The sequence below is a fragment of the Microtus oregoni genome, unplaced genomic scaffold, assembly GCF_018167655.1.
Source record: "Microtus oregoni isolate MIOR12 unplaced genomic scaffold, Mior012 000062F_ref0000492, whole genome shotgun sequence".
Taxonomy (NCBI): Eukaryota; Metazoa; Chordata; class Mammalia; order Rodentia; family Cricetidae; genus Microtus; species Microtus oregoni.
In genome coordinates, this window is record NW_024543872.1 from 6,516,134 (window position 1) to 6,533,124 (window position 16,991).

General features: G+C 44.1%; 1 protein-coding gene across 1 annotated transcript in view; it reads left to right on the plus strand.

The window, feature by feature from the left end:
• The first annotated feature begins 10,022 nt into the window (after positions 1-10,022).
• Positions 10,023-16,991, plus strand: part of LOC121439593 (nuclear receptor coactivator 1) — a 260,024-nt gene continuing 253,055 nt past the window's right edge. Inside the window, exon 1 of the mRNA XM_041640129.1 lies at positions 10,023-10,043. The gene's annotated coding sequence lies outside the window, so the exon portion shown is untranslated. The remainder of the gene's footprint in view (positions 10,044-16,991) is intronic.

Here is a 16,991-nt window from a genome sequence, read left to right on the forward strand (position 1 = left end):
TCCATCTCTCTCTCTCAAAGAGGCAGCTTCTGTCTCTCCCTTCTCCCCACTTCTCCCCTTTACCCCCTCTCTGTTTCTCTCTTTCTCTCTGCCCTTTCCCCTTCACCCCTTCCCTTCCATAACCCACTAAATAAATATCCAACTTCATTCCGCTATCCATCTCAGTCTCCGGCTTCCTGCCTGGGACCCTGCTGCCTTCATGGCCTGCCATGGTCTCAGGACCAGCTGCCTGCCACTGCTCAGGGACCTGCAGTGTAGTCTCATGGCCCACTGCCTACTGCCACCACTCAGGAACCTACAGCATTTTGCTTAAACCATTACAATGGTGCTATAATTACATTGATGTTGTCAGACTAGGTAGGTCCTCCTGCCCCTCTCCCAGGGTCGGGATCTGGAACTGGGTATTTTTTCCACAACAACCATGTGTTCCATCTGCCTGAGTGCTGACCTCTATGCACACCAGCAGCTTCGGTGGTGAGTTTTCCCCTCTAGTCCCCACCACAGCCGTGGTGGCTACAGTTGAGCCCTTTGCTGCTTTCCATAGCTAAAAACGTGACGGGAGGACCCGGGGTCAGTCCTCCCATGCTAGCACTGCAGACGCTGTGCAGTGCATTTGACTGGGGGCCCAGGGTCTCTTGGAGTTTTTTTTTCCTTTCTCTTTTAACCAGAGCTGATTTTTTTTTTTTTTTTTTTTTTTTTTTTTTTTTTGGTTTTTTGAGACAGGGTTTCTCTGTGGTTTTTGGAGCCTGTCCTGGAACTAGCTCTTGTAGACCAGGCTGGTCTCGAACTCACAGAGATCCGCCTGCCTCTGCCTCCCGAGTGCTGGGATTAAAGGCTTGTGCCACCACCACCCGGCTTCCTTTTTCTTTTTTTTTCCTTTTGTACCACTCGTTAGTGGTCCCGGCTGTGGGAGACCACTCGGAGCAGCATCTAGCCTCTCTGGCTTCTGCGTCACCCAGATGGGAGCCAGTCAGGCTTTAACACCCTGCCTGTAGATAGAGGACGCTCTTCTCCAAGCCCTGCCATTTTACACCCTGCCTATAGAGGGGAGATGTCCCCCTATAAGCCTTGTGGTGTTGCCGTTTTTGTGGGTTTTCACGTTTTCAGCTATGGTATAAACCCTCACTCTGCCGGTGTCCCACCAGCTCCACTGGCTCCACTTTTTCTCAAACTGCCCCTGTCATTGCTACTACTGTCAACAAGATTGGTCAGATCCCCAAGGCAGCTGTTTTTAATCCCAGCCTTTCGCTGCCCGCCACAGCTTGTGGCATGGTGGCTTGGCAACAGGGCAGATCATGCCTCTAGGTCTCTCTTCCTTACATGTGACCACTGCCATTTTGACTGAGGTCAGGTGACCTTACCACCATCTTAACTGAGGTCAGGTGACTTCACCGCCATCTTAACTGAGAGCCAGGTCAGGTGACCAAGTTCCACCATCTTTACTGAGGTATTACCTGCCTGGTTCCCCGGTCTTAACTTTGTTACATAGGTGACCTTACCACCATTTTAATTGAGGCCAGGTGACCTTACTGCTATCTTAACTGAGGTCAGGTAACTTCACTACCATCTTTACTGAGAGCTAGGTCAGGCAACCAAGTCTCGTCATCTTTCCCTTGGCTTACTTGTATTTTTGTTTCTAAATTCCACTTGCAGACTCTGTTGCATGTGTGTTTTGCGCAGTGGCATGCCTTTGGTAGGGCCCACCAAGATCATCCACTTCATCTAATTCCTGTTCTCTCTGTATGTGTTTATACATGTAACTTAAATGCATCTATATTTACTGTTAAATGTTACAATTGTCCGTTGATTGTATCTCATTTCAGACTATAAAAACAATGTGTCTCATGTTTTAAATTAGTATGCACATTGAAGTCTCTTGCAAAAATACTTTATATTTAACCCAACCCTGCTTTCCCTGTTGAGAGCCAGTACAGTCAAGCTTGGACCCAGCTCTCCAGGCAGATTCTATACTGTAGTTGTACCTGATAAACAGCCTTCAACTGCTCAGAGATCTGGGGAATATGGCATTTAAATATTTAATTATTAAAAGACTTTTCATAACAAAAAGAGACAGGTTGGCTCCTAGCAGCAGCTCTCTACTTCCTCCAAAGAAGACAGAAGACAAATGGGCATGGAGCAATGTACATCTGCAATTCATTGCAACTGCCAAGCGCTGGCCACTGGGCAAAACTGCCTTTCATCTAAAGTGAAGATCTTCAGACAGTGGACAGAATCACTGGAATCGATAGCCTCGCTGCTCAGGTCAAGGTAGGCTTGTCTTCCTATAGACTTCTTAGCCCACAGACTCTTCTGGAGCCTGACAGGCCCTGAGCTAAATAGCAAAAGACAAATACAACTCTCAGCGACCACGGAAGACCCTGAGGAGTAGCTCTAGGTGCCAACCAACTAAGTTCTCTGTCATTTTTTAATCAATAACTCAAGTAAAAATTTATCTTTCTCAAAGATCTCTATGCAGTTTGACAGCTGAGAGGTTTTGTCATTTAAAAGGACAGCCTCACCAAACAAATTTCAGCAAAATACAAATACAAGTTATTAAGGCATATACCTACAAGTTATAAAAGAATGAGGACAAATACACACTATAAAATTTCTCTCTCACACTGCCTTCCATAGTCTTAAAAATACTTTTCATTGTGCAAAAACATCTGCCACAATCATTCTACTGCTGTCTCAAACTTCTGTTTTCACAAACCCAAAGAATTCTTATGAGTTCCAAGGAGCCAAATTGAAGTATCCACCTTAAACAGGTCAGATACACCCTTCTCAATTCCCTGGTCCTAAAACAATTTTTTTTCCTAAGCTTAACTTTTTCCTCTGTTCTGCCAATACCTTAAACAGGTATAAGAGATACCAGACATTTCAATACCACAAACACCGGACAGGAACAAAGAGACCAGCTACCCCAGGATGTGACCAGCAGCCAGCTTTCTTAGGTTCCCCCCAAGATGACACCCCCAAATAAGCAGGAAGCAGACTTGAGAATCCACTGTCCCAATTCCTTTAACCTGTTGTGCCTAACCTCCTGCCATATATATATACATGTATATATATATATATGAATGTAATGGTCTGTCCTGTCCCTTTAAGAGACAAGCCATGCCCACCCCCACCCCCCACTCCTGTCCACTGAGGCAAGCTGATCTTCATCTTCAAGCCTCAGTCCCTTCCTTTACATCTCCCTCTCTCAAAGAGGCAGCTTCTGTCTCTCCCTTCTCTCCACTTCTCCCCCTCACCCCCCTCTCTCTGCCCTTCCCCCTTCTCCCCTTCCCTTCCATAACCCACGAAATATATATCCAACTTCACTCTGCATGGCATGCTTATCCATCTTGGTCTCTCACCCGCCATGTAGCTTCCTGCCTGGGACCTAGCTGCCTTCGTGGCCTGCCGTGGTCTTGGGACCCGCTGCCCTGCTGCCTGCCACTGCTCAGGGACCTGTGGCATGGTTTCATGGCCCCCTGCCCACTGTGGCCTTTCTTTCGGGGCCCCACAGCATTTTACTTAAACCATTACATTAACACCAGATGCACATAGCATAATCTGAGCACTTGTGGGTTGGGGTCATGAGGATCAGGAATTCAAGGTCATCTTTGCCTGCATAGTGAGTTTGAGGCTAGTCTTGGCTACAAAAACTCTGCCACATCCCCCCCCAAAAAATTTTTTTTTAAAAAAACAGCAAAAGTAATTCTTTAAAAGTTTAGGTATCGATTGTAGGGAGCTATGAGTTCATACACGAGTTCAGTCCCCAACACTACAAAATAAACAAGCAAACAAATAAATGTAAAAAATGTATCAATGAAAATGGCAGCTCCACTGGAGAATAGTAAGGCCTGAATCCTTGTCCTGACTTATATTTGACCTTATGTTGGTCATTTGACTCTGCGATTAATTTTTTTTCAAGTATAACTCGGGAGCCTACAATAAATAAAATTAAGTGTTTTCCTATTCTAAGAATAAAAATCCTTCCTTCAAAGCCTTGTGAGTGGGCAGGGATCCCTCTCAGTGATCGAGCACCTGGTTATCATATACAAGCCCCGCCCCTGCCCCAGAGCTGGGGAGGAGGAGTTGACAAGATGCTTGTGGAACAATATGGAGAACTTCTATGAACAGTTTCAATGTGTAACGCCTCGTGTACATTTATGATGGAAAAGAACTGTGGCTTATTCTCCAACGTGAACCTCCAAGTAGATGAGATCTGCTTCCCCAATTTATCCAAGAAAAGCAGGTCTGCAGATTTGCCTTCAGTCTCCACTTCTCAAAACCTACTGCTTGCGTGTAGTCTCCTTGACGACTTGAACCCTCATCGATCCCATTTCCCTTCTTCAGACCGAGCCCATGTTGCACCATTTACCCAGTGAATTCACGCTCTTCTGGCTGCACACCGCGATTCACTGCACGTTTGACTTCCTTTTCCCTTGCCTGCCGTCTGCAGCTCTTCTTGCTGTCTCCATTTCCCCCCACTCTTCTCAAACACAACCCCAGCACTCACAGGGGCTCCGCACACATTTATTAATGAGAAGCATTGTTGGAAGAAGGGGGAATGGTCCGGTTAAAGACTTCAGACCCTGCAGAATAGGCTGAGGACAGCGCTCCTTAACAGAGTGTTTCCCTAGCATGCAGGAGGCCCCGAGTTTGGTTCCTCACAACCACAAAACACCAGTAGAAGTTCCCAGTTGTCGCTGGCACAGGGTGCCCTTGATGATCTATCTTGGCTCTAATAGACGTTGAAATCTATTCCTTTTCCTTCTACTCCCTCGGGTCTCTCCCCAACCTGGCCCTGGGCGACGCTGACTCTGGAGTTGCATTTCTGTTGCTATCACTTCCTGGAACTGGACTCACGGTTTGAACCTCTCCTGGAAAAAGGATCATGAATCTCTCCTTACATGCTGGCTCCAGCGCACCTTCCCGGGGCCAGGCTCGGGTAATGAAGTCGGCCAGAGTACTATCTGGGCTATACGCTGGGCCTCTTGGCTGAGAAGGTCCAAACAGTCCCTGTTGGTTTCTTGTGCCCCCCAGAAACAGGGGAGAACGGAGCACACGCTGCCTCTCTAGCTGCGCTGTTTGGCTGGTCTCATCTGCCCACCTCCACTCCTCCCCCTCTTCCCCTCTCGCTGTCCCCATTCTCCTCTTTCTGGCCGAAATCCCTGGCAGCTTGACTTTTCCTCCGGGGTTAGCCGCCTCCTCTTCGTGCCCACTCAGCTCTAGCTCTCGCCCACCTTTCTGATTCTGGTTATTTCCTTTTTTATTCTCTTCTTGGAGAGTAGATAGGGAACAGGGGCTGATTGTCACTCTTGTGACCCTGGTGGCAAGATAGGAGATTTCTATACAACCCCCACGCCCCATTTTGAGAGCTGGGCATTATTCTAATCATAAGGTGTGGGAAACAGAAGACTTACATCAAATCGCTTATTTAGAAGAAGTGCAGGATCCTGACCGGAATATCCCACACCCTGTGGCCCAGAAGTAGCCTGGAAGGGACTTGGTGGTGCTGATGCTGGCTGCAATACTAGGGAGCAGTCGAAGCCCCCCCCCCCCCCAAAGTAGGCCACACACGCTTCACTGCACGATTCTGAGAGCCCCCACCGGTCTTTCCTACCACACCGCCTCAAGCCGCACATCTACAGTGAAACGTGGGTGTTTTAATCACTGAAGAGAATCCTTAATCGTGCCCCGTCAGCACAGGGCTGCCTCTCCAGTGCCAGGAACTGCGGGGAGCCTATTGCTTCCCGTCCTGAACTGGCTCCAGAAGCGTTAGGTGAGGCTCAGTACAATTTTCAGTTGTTATCGTATGAGGCCCTGAGAGACGCTTCTCAATTCTAGCAATTAGCCACATAGGGGTCAACCAAGTGTTCTCAGCTCTAATTAACAGCTGTGTTGAATCTGGGACACATACAATTCCTCTGGGCATACACTCCTCCAACAGAAACAAAACCAGAATATCAGGCTCTTTCTTCCTTATCAGAGTCCATGAAGTCTGAAAATTATTGCTCAGAGTATTTGCAATTAAAAAAGAAAGAAAGAAAGAAACCTCGGAAAACAGGAAGCAGAGGGGCTTCTGGGTGGAATGCATGGATTTAAAGGCAAAAAGTATGTATGATTATCTCTGCCTAATTCTGAAAGTACCCCGTGGGCCCAGGAGACTTCGGGAGTGCCTTGGGGGATTAGTTGCCTCTCAGCTCTGCGCCCAGAGCCCAGCTACACCCAGCAGGCTACATGATATCATCAGCACACAAATCAAAGGCTTCTCTCTGGCTTCAGAAGGAAAGGGAACAGGATCCTCTGTGTTGGGAGCTCCGCACTGAGCGGGAACTACACCGTTGCCTGTTAGAGCTGCTCTCTGGGTATTCTGGCTTCATGCCCTGCCTGACAGCTGCAGGGGTCCTGTAAGAAATCTGGGGGAGAATTTCCTCTGCAGCCATGACTGAAAACCCAGGATCAAGAGCTTTGCAGACAGAAAAGACATCCCCCCCCCCGGCCTACCCCCCCTCCGCCATCCCCACCCCGCAACTAGCCCATCCTTTACTAGGCTCAACAAACAACAGGCAAAATGCCGGACAGCTGGCCCTTTGGCCCTGGATGGAAAAAAAAAATGTATTTCACTGGGATCTAGCTAGCTGGCTTTTCTTTACTAAATGAGAGCAACTGCACAGCATTTAAAAATAAGTTGTTGTTTTAAAGCTAGGATATTTATATAAAAAATTACAACGTACAGAACAATACCCACGGCCTCAGATCAGTTCACGCTAACTTTGGGCTACATTTGTTTCGTGTATTTTTTCTTCAGAGTTTGCATGAATACATTTGAAATGTCTCCTACTTCTCCTGGCCCCAGTCCCCATGCTGAGGGAGTTGATTTGGACTTTTTCCTTTCCTTTTCTACTTCTCCTCCTCCTTCTTCTTCCTCATGCATGTGTTCCCGTGTGTGTGCATGTTTACACACATGTGGGTGACGTGCGAGTGCTTGTGAGACTGGAGGGTGACACCAAGTGTCTTCCTCAACAGCTCTTCACCTTTTTAATTGATGTGGTGTCTCTTGCTGAGCCGAAAACTCACAGTTGACTGATGTAACTAGCTAGGATGTCTCCACACCCTCTGAGCTCGAATTATAGGTGGGAGCCACACCCACCCCGGTTACATGTGTTCTGGGGATCTGATTCAGTTCTCACACGTGTGGGGCAAGTGGCTTATCCATCTCCCCAAGCCAGGTTGGTTTGGACCTTCCCAGGTATTTGCAGTGAAAGGCATATATCCCAACTGTTTACGGGTGCATCCGGAAGCGATGAGGTGAGACTCGGGTTTGGAATGTCTACAAGTGTTTACATTATTCTGTTCCTCTGTTTTTGTAACACATTTTTATTTCTCAGAATTAACCACATTAATCCAAGCAAACCTAGCACAATCATTCTAACTTAAAAAGCCACTTTTATTATATGACTGGAAGTATTTGCCCGCTCTCTTATTGACATACATTCATAATGTTCTTGAAGAGAAATCACCAACATTGCTGCCAAGATTAGCCCTCCTCCCTTTCTCTTGGGGAGACAAATGAGAGATTTTTTTTTTTATTATTATCTCTAGGGCAAAGAGTCTCAAAGTTTTTCTCCTGGGATCCTTCCACACTGTCAAAATTATTAAAGATTCCAAATAGCTTTGTTTATATAGATTGTTGTGTCTCTTGATTCAAAATCAAAACTGAGGAACAAAACTATTTTAAAACCCACTACCAAGTCACAATAAGAAAGTCCATGTTTTTAAATGAAAAAGAGCTATCTTCCTTGTCGAAAAACTAAATGAAAAGAGGGGCATTGCTCTGCATTTTCACAAGTCTCCCCTTGCAGAGCGAGAGTCAGAGGCTTCTCATATCCGTCAGCATCCCTGCTATGGCAGCATGTTGTCTGCCTGGAGTCTCCGGAGGAACACAGGCGTCACCCAGATGTGCAGCTGTGAAAGGGAGGCAAACCCTACCAGCCTCCCTTCATTAGGGCTATTCTCCATCAAAGACTCCAAATCCAATTCAACAGATCACAGTTCCTAAAGCTTACTTTCCGCGGACTCTGAAATCACCTAAGCGTCCCTATGCGTTGTCACATAAATCTGTTGGTCCTACTTGCTCATCTGAAAACACTCATTTACTGATGTGAGAGTCCCTCAGGATGCCGGCAGGCTTCGTTATGTAATGTCAGAGTGCACACTTATTTATATCACTTCTGATTTGATAATCAAAGTTATTTTAAAAAATTGTGAAGATCATGGTGATGGATATAACTTTCCTGAAATTCCGGGTTTTGCCTGAAAGCTCAACACTCATGGTTGGCAACAGATGCAGCTGGTCTCCATCCCTGAGTAACAGGGCTCACTTTGTTCATTTTTTTTTTTTTAAAGAAATGCCTGCCAAATTCCCAAGTCTGAATAACCATGGTTTGTGAGTCTTTCTTTCAAGTGAAAATGGTATGCCCTGAAAAAAAAATTGTGGCAACTTCAGCTCATAGTTCAAAACAACTCTCAAGCTTTTTTCTTTGAAAGACAGACCACTATCAAGCCTTGGCAGGCAGAAGGTCTATGCAGGTTTCCCATTTCATTAATCCTAATATTATAAAGATGTGCATTCAAGACAATCCCTGAGACTCAATAATATTTATTAACAATCTTGTTGCCAACATTTCTAAACTGAATTATTATTGTTGTTGTTTTGCTTTGTGTGCAAGACAATAAGAATATACTAATGCAGAGAACAGTTAGTGGCATGGCCTTGCTTTAAGGTCAAGTACTAACAGTATCAATCACCGCTTCTTTTGCATTGGAAGAACAGCTAAGAAGCACATTGAAAAAGGCAAGTATTATAGAGTGGAATTCTTGCAGCCTAGGAGATGTATGGGCATTTACAGAGACTTTCAGTGCTGGGGGTTGAAGCCAGGGGCCCTTGCCTGTTGTAGATGATTTCTCTATCACTCCACTAGATCCCCTGGCTGTGTGTGTGTGTGTGTGTGTGTGTGTGTGTGTGTGTGTGTGTGTGTGACAGCACCTGGCTGTGTAGCTCAGGCTAGCCTTGAGTCTACTAGATAACCTATGCTGGTTGCAGATTTGCCTCTCTCCTGCATTAACTGCCAACTGCAGGGATTATATGCATGTCCTACCACACTTCGCTAGTTGGACTAGGTGACTGATCTTTTAAAAGAAGACATGAAGTTGGAAAGGGGACATGTAGGGTGGAGATAGGGGAGTTGGAGAGGCAGTGGGGGAAGATAGGATAATATACATTGTGTGCACATATGAAATCCTTGAGGTATAAATAGAAATATTTAAAAAAAGTCTTTGTATTTTTCATACATACTTTTTGTCTTTTGTTAGATTGGTACCTCAGAGATTTCTTTCTACAGTTAATAGAAAACTCCCCATTATGCTTGAGGCTGGGAGAAATAGAAAGTAACCCTTTTTTGTTTTTTGTTTTGTTTTGGGGTTTTTTGTTTTTGTTTCTCCTCCTCTTCTTCTTCTTTTTAAATGCCCACAGTATTTTGTTCTTCCCCTTCAAGGGAAACTGCTTTACTGCAAGCTATCTAGTGAAGACTCTACTAAAGACTATGCCAAGGTCTGGGAATTACTCTCAGTTTCTTCAAGGGGAAGGATGGAGAGAGAAACACCTAAGTCCACTGCCTGTCACCTTCCTTTCTTACAAGGGTAGAGCAGGGTAACAACAAACAAAGAAAACAAATCCTCGTGAAGGCTACAGCCCAGAGGTAAAGGTTTATTAAAAGTCAAATACCTTGATTTTCAAAAGTTTTTTTAAGTTTATTTGTTCATCTAGTTCTCTCTCTCTCTCTCTCTCTCTCTCTCTCTCTCGTGTGTGTGTGTGTGTGTGTGTGTGTGTGTGTGTGTGTGTAGGAGGGTGCTCTCACCCCCATGGTTTGCATGTGGAGGTCAGAGGACAACGTATGAAATCTGCTCTCTCCTTCCACTGCAGATATTACTCGGGTCCTTAGGCTCGCTTACGTTCTTTACTTGTTGAGCCGTTTGTCTGCCCCTTCCAGGTAAGTCTAACAGCCCTCTTCTCTCTTTATCGCTGTATCTCTTGGATCCCTTTGTAAGATTAGAGGAAATAAGCAAAGGAATTCACTTGTGTGTCTCAGACCTCATTTAAGGACCCTAGATTAGAGAAACCCAAAGCCAACAGGAGGCAGAAACAAGGACACAGGAGGACATTTTAGTAAAAATACTGACAGCCACAGCCAACAGTAAATAGGGCCTAACTCCAACCAGATAATATAAAACCTAACTCGAGTGACCTATTAATTTTGGTTTCTTGTACCCAGTCTGTATCATGTCTGGTTTTCACCAAAAGGTTTCAAGGCATAGCAAAAGAACAAAACCACATTCCAGAGAGCCCCCGCAAAACATCAAAATCAGGCTCTGATCAGGCCGTGGTGGTGGTCTAATCATCCTGGGGATTTTCATCTTAAACAACTGATTACCATGCCATGATATCCTGTGAGGATATCATTACATATCTTATGTTTTCAGGACGGTTTTAACTGGACCTTATGATAATGGCCGCCTTTTCTCTCTGAACTTAAAAATGCTTCTAACATTTGACTATTGAGTATATATCCCCACCCCCAGGCTCAGGAAAGTCTCTGTGTCTTTCCACTTAGCTAAGAGTCGTGTGTTTTCTAGAATCATGAATGGTTGTTAAATTTTATTGAATGCTTTTCCTGTATCCTCAGAGAAGGTCACATGGCTGGCTTCTTTTATTAATGTGCTGGGATGAGATTACAGAATTTTTTTCCTTCTGGTAATTAGTCATTGCATGATAAATCCAAACTGGCTTGATTAAAAAGTCCCACATATCTGGATTTGAATTGTTTAGGATGTTTCCTTTATATACTTATGGCTTTGCACATGATTGATTTATATTTTTCTTTCTTGTGTAGTCATTGCCTGGTTTTAGTATTGAGGATATACTAGTCTCATAAAATGAATTTTCCATTTTTTAGTTCATTTTCTGGAAATGAACTTGACTGTAAAATCACATGAGCCTCATGTTTTCTTTGTGGTAGGTTTAACTATTATTCCTCTTTCGCTTATGATCATAGGTCTAGTATAGTTCCTGCTTTGTAGGTTAGATATTAAAATTTGTGTGTAAATGTGTGTGTGTATGCTATATCAGTGAAAGAATTTTTATTATGATTATAGCTAAATTTTTATTTTCTTTACAGTATTGTTTATTTGAGCCTTCTCTTGTTTTGTTTTGTTTTTAATCATAGATCAGGCTTGTCATAGGCTGATCTACTATGTTGAGATATCACCAATTATAAGTTATTTTATGTACTTAAAGTATACAAGAGTGGCTAAAAACAGGTAAAATATGGTCCCTTAGTTTTGTCAAAGATCTGCATTGTTACCATTTCCGATTTTTATATAATGGATTTCTGTCATTTTCTTTCTTTTTTATTTTTATTTCTTAATTTTTAAAAAACTTTTTGAAATAGGGTTTCTCTGTGTAGCTTTGGAGCCTGTCCTGTCCTGGAACTCACCGGGTAAGGCTGACCTTGAACTCAGAGATCTGCCTGTCTCTGCCTCCTGAGGGCTTCCGTCATTTTCTTTATTGTTCCTTCTATTTTTTAGCACTGCCATTCATTTTCTAATGCCTATAGTAGTGCATTAACTTGAATTTTTGATTTTACAGTCAAGTTCATTCCAGAAAATTAAAACACCCATACCTTGGATCCGTAGGTGCCCCTTCTGTACTCCCTGTTTGTTTTTGAACTTGTTAAGGCTGAATGATCAAAGCATGTTTTAAATTTTTCAAGCATTGTTAAAATGTTGTTGGGTGTGGGCTGTTTACGCCTTTATTTCCAGTCAGAAGCAAAGAATCTCTGAGTTCAAGGCCAGCCTGATCTATTTAGCCAGTATTAGGCCAGCCAAGGCTACATAGTGAGACCCTTTCTCAAAATAACCGAGAAAAAAATTGTTGTTTATTTTTACCTCCTCCACATTATACTCCGGAAATATGATGTGTGGTTCTTAAATATTTGTGCAGACTTCCTTTAAGATGTGGGGCATACTCCATGAACGTCCATGTCTCTCTGCCTTCTCACAAATTATATGAGAAATGAAGCCATTTGTGGTTGTTGGATGTAGGTGTGACATTACTTAGAGACAGAATCTCACAGCACCTCTCCCCCATGCTCCAGCTCTTACAGTCTTTACTCCCAGGACTCAGGAGACAGAGGCAGAAAGATCTCTGTAAATTCAAGGCTACCCAGGGCTACACAAGATCAAAGTTGTCTAAAAAAGAAACAAGAGCTCACACGAAGGTGAGCCCAGTACTTGGGATCACATGACTTTAATCCCAGCTCTAGGGAGGTGGAGACAGAAGAGTTATGGCTGGGCAGGGAGAGGAATATAAAGGGGAAGAGACAGGAACTCGGTGGCGTGTGGAGTCTGAGGACTCATGGAGACAGGATCTCTCCCTTTCGGTCTGAAGATTTGGTAGAGGTAAAAGGTCTCTCTAGTGATTGGCTGCTTCACTTTTCTAATCTTCAGCTTGAATCCCAGTGTCTGTCTCTGGGTTTTTATTATTCGTGCTACACACCTCTAATTATTTTTTTAATATTATTACTGCTATTTATGTAAGTGATATTTGTATACGTTTAATCTATTTGTTTGATAGTTTATCTGTTGGTTGTTTTTTTCTATCACATAGTTTGGTAAATTCAGAAGCAAAGCTACCATATTGTTTGGTCCCTGACATCAATGTAATAGAACCAGTTGAAGAACAAGGATATGAGAAAAATCAAAATTTAAGAGCGGTTATCCCTAATGGTGAATGGCAAGTGGCATAGGAGAAGCAAATAGGCCAACACAGATTCTGGAGAACTGTTAGCTCTTGAGAGGTCAATCTATAAATGGTTTACCATATTGTTATAAGCATGACTCAGTTAGACGAGGTTCATGGAAGGACCAAATGGCCAGTCCACCCCCTCGATTCCCAGCACGTTATTAATAGGAATCAGGACTCACATGAGTCCACCTCGTCCTTCTGAAGTTCACAGAGCAAACATGCCACTTACGGAGCTGCCTATTACGCAGGCCTGGTCTTTCTTCTATAAACCAGGCAACAAGGATAGATGTGTTTCTAGTTGTACACCCAACTATTTCCCCAACCAGGTTTTAAAAATAAACTTTTAATTTTAGAATAGGTTTAGATTTATAGAATAGTTGCAAAGCTAGTCTGGAGAACTGCAATAGCTCCAGCTCCTTCCTGTTTTCTCTACCTACTTTTTTTTTTTTTTTTTTGAGATTGAGTCTTACTATGTAGCCATGGCTGTCCTGGAACTCACTATGTAGACCAGGCTGGTCTTGAACTCACAGAGATTTGCCTGCCTCTGTCTCTGCCTCTGCCTCTGCCTCCCTCTACCCACTTTTAATACTTTCTATTGCCCCATGCCTTTGTTTCTGAGATGAACTGATGTTTTTTTCATTTGAGTGGGACTTGAAGCTTCCACAGAGCAGAGCGTTGAGCCGTTCCCTTGCACCTACTCAGCTCCAAATGTGTTGAACTACTTAGGAAAATAAACTTTCTAAATGACTACATTTTCTGCAAAAATGAACTCTTTCATGAACACTTATAATTTTCTCTAAGCAGCTTTTGTCTCTTTGAGCTAGAATCGCAAGCTAAGTTGAGTTTAACGTTCTTGAAAGTCATTGTTTCTGAATTATTTACCAGTGTTCTCATTAGAGCAAGCACAGGAAGCCAAGAACTGAACTGTTTCTTTTTTTTTTTTCCTTCCCTGGTTTCTTTTCTAAATCAGGTCACGAAAATGGATGCTATTTCTTTAAATAATATAACCAAGTTGATCCCTGGATTACAATTAGGTTACGTCACTTGCTTATGAGCTGCTTTTCATTAAGACTTGCAGTGGGCAATGGTGCTTTACCTCTTAAAGCAAAGCTGCAGAGAACAATCCCACTAAAAAGCCAGAACACATGGGGTGGCAGCGGCAGGGACCGCAGTAATTTCGGCACGGGACTGAGTTCCATGTAGGAGGCCCCTTTTCTCTTTAAGTCCTTTAACCAGCCTTTGTCCTGCCACACCCCCTCGTTCTACATACATTGGAAACACACATGCTGAGGGCCCACACCGAGAGGGAAGATTGGGGTGGCCGCTTCACAGGAAGCCCAGCAACAAGAAGCTCCCCAGGGAGGACACTATCAAGTTTCTGCAGAACTATGGCTCTGCTTCATTCCTTGCAGAACACAAATTACTAGGAAACATTTAAAAGTGTGGCCAAGGGAGGTCACAAGAATCCCAGCTCCTCCACATAGCTACATCTTTGCAAATAGACATCTTTGTTGCTACAGTAAGCAAAGCATCCACTGTCATCAGGTCAAGTACAAAACAAGAAGTTTCAGTCCATGGAATCTGAAGATTCTCCATCCTGATTCATCAAAACACATAGCCTTGTATTCTTAAAAATGGAAACGGGTCCAGGCAGTGTTGGTACACGGAGGCAGAGGCAGGACGATCTCTGAGTTTCAGGCCAGCCTGGTCTACAAAGTGAGTTCCAGGATAGCCAGGGCTACACAGAGAAACCCTGTCTAAAAAGGAGGGGAGGGGCAGGGAACCGAGGGAGATGCTCAGCGGATCAAATGCTTTCTGCTCAAGCCTGAGGACCTGAGTAGGGTCCCTATCCCCCACAGAAAGCTCCTGGCAAACTGCAGTTGTCGTGCTGGTGCTGGGAGGCAGAGGCTGGAGGATGTGAGTGTGGGAGCTTGCTGGCCACCCAGTCTTGTGAGAGCCGGTCTCAGAACAAAGCAAAAACTATAGGCAGTTGTGGAGGAAGACAGTGGATACCCACTTATCAGCTACGAACACACACATGGGTACACCACACACTCATGCACAACAAACAAGAATAGACAGAAGACCCATGTTCTCATGTTGCTTATGGCTACTGTGCAGATACTCACTGTAGGACTAGGCCATTTTTCTTAAAACCACCTCAGGCCAGGTGTGAATGACTTACATCTGTAATCCCAGCACTTGAGAGGGTGAGGCAGGAGGATTGTTGTGAGTTTGCGCTAGTTTAGGTCACACAGTGAAACCCTTCTTCAAACAAACACAAAGCAAATGAAACCCCACCCTAACAAAGACCAAAAATTCAAAAGAAAAATTGATCACAATGTCACATAGAAAATCGTAAGAACCAGAATTTGAAGTTGTCTGAGAGTAATCCAGGTGGCCCCCAGAAGGGATGAGACAAGCAGAGGAAGATGCATGAGCCGATAGTGAGAAGCAACATTCCACGAGAGGCAAAACACTTCTTTGAAATGGGATAACTACATCACCTAGCATTTAACATGGGAATCAGGAAGAGTTCCATGACTTTGGGCCTCTTGACGTCCTCGAAGGGACACCTAGAATTTATTTTAGGAGAACAGCCACAAGAATTTCTTCTCTAAGTAGATAAATCCATGCTTGCTTCTTAATTTTTGATAAATGGGAAATTTTAAAATTCCTAAGGCAGAGATGGATATTTTATACAGCTGTATAAGATGCAGGTGATGGTTGTTTCTTTTAACACATGGCTAAGCTGAAAACTTACACCCATCAGTTAGCTACCCAATAAGCGTCTTAATTTAAGAAGCAGACTTTAACAGTCGGTACAACCAATGTAAATGCGAACTGCATGCTTGAATGCAAAGTAGTTCATTAATTCTAATGGTGTTTGCACATTAATCTTGGCCTCAACACTCCAAAACTTGCCTAAGCCCCGTTGGTTGCTGGGGAGTCTTTGATTCTTGTGTGTGTGTCCAATTTACTAATGAATCTTGGTGTCATTTCGGGGCTGAACCAAGTCCATCTGAACGGGTCCGGGCAGCTGGGGAAGGGCACCCACAGGATACTGATTGGGGTTGGAAGGACACCAGCACGGAGATGACTCAGAAGAGCTCAAAGCCTGCAGTAAGTCAGAGGAAACGTCCCCCACCCTCCCCCAGCAGCAGAGAACAGGAAAGGAAGGGAAGGAGTGGAGGGAAGTTTAAGAGGGAAAAGTGTCAAAGAACTCACCGCACAGCCCCTCCCTGGGGTCCCTGGGACCCCAAATGCTGTGGTCCAAACCTGTTCCTGAAGAGGCCCAGTCCAGTGGCCACAGTCTAAGTGAGGGCCAGAGGAAAAGCCAGAGAGAGTAAGCCCCAATTCTAACTTTAACATGATGAAAATCAAGAAATAGAGGGGCCAGCAGCTGACACTGTGGTCTGTAATCACCCGCAATGCAATTTGGGATATCTTTGGATGATCGCGAGAGTTCCAGGATGCATTGTGGAAAGAGCATGGGGTCTAAGGTTCCTGCAACTTAAGTTTAAATTTAAATCCTTCCTCTGTCCCTTGAGCGAGTGCTGTCATGGAGTAGCCTTCCCTTACACAGAGTGAAGAACACCCTTCATAATCAGGGTAGTTTAGGTAGTTGCGACGGGAGGGGAGGGGAGGTTAGGGGGAGTACTGCAGATTGCTAAACCAGATTGCATGGTACAGTAGTCCCCCTCTATCAGCAGCTCCGCTGTCTATGGTTTCAGGTACCCAAGGTCAACCTCAGTCCAAAAATATTAAGTAGAAGAATTCCAGAAATAAATTCATAAGTTTTAAATTGCATGCTGTTCTGAGTGGCATGGTGAAATTAGCACTGTGCCAGTCTATCGCACACGGATGTGAATAAGTCCTTTGTTAAGTTGTATCCACACTGTGTTTGTTACCTGCCTGTTGACTGGTCATTAACTTAGCCATTCCTGCGAGCAGATTGACTGTGGCGGTATCAAGAAACCGCTTCTATTCAAGAAACCTTTATTTTACTTAATAATGAACAAAGAGCAAAACTAGAGTTGCTAGCATTTGAGTAGGCCAGAAAAAGTTGTAAAGTGTTTCCCTTAAGTAAAGGGTGAATGTTCTCAAGCTTGTTGTAAGCTGGGGAGAAAGTTTA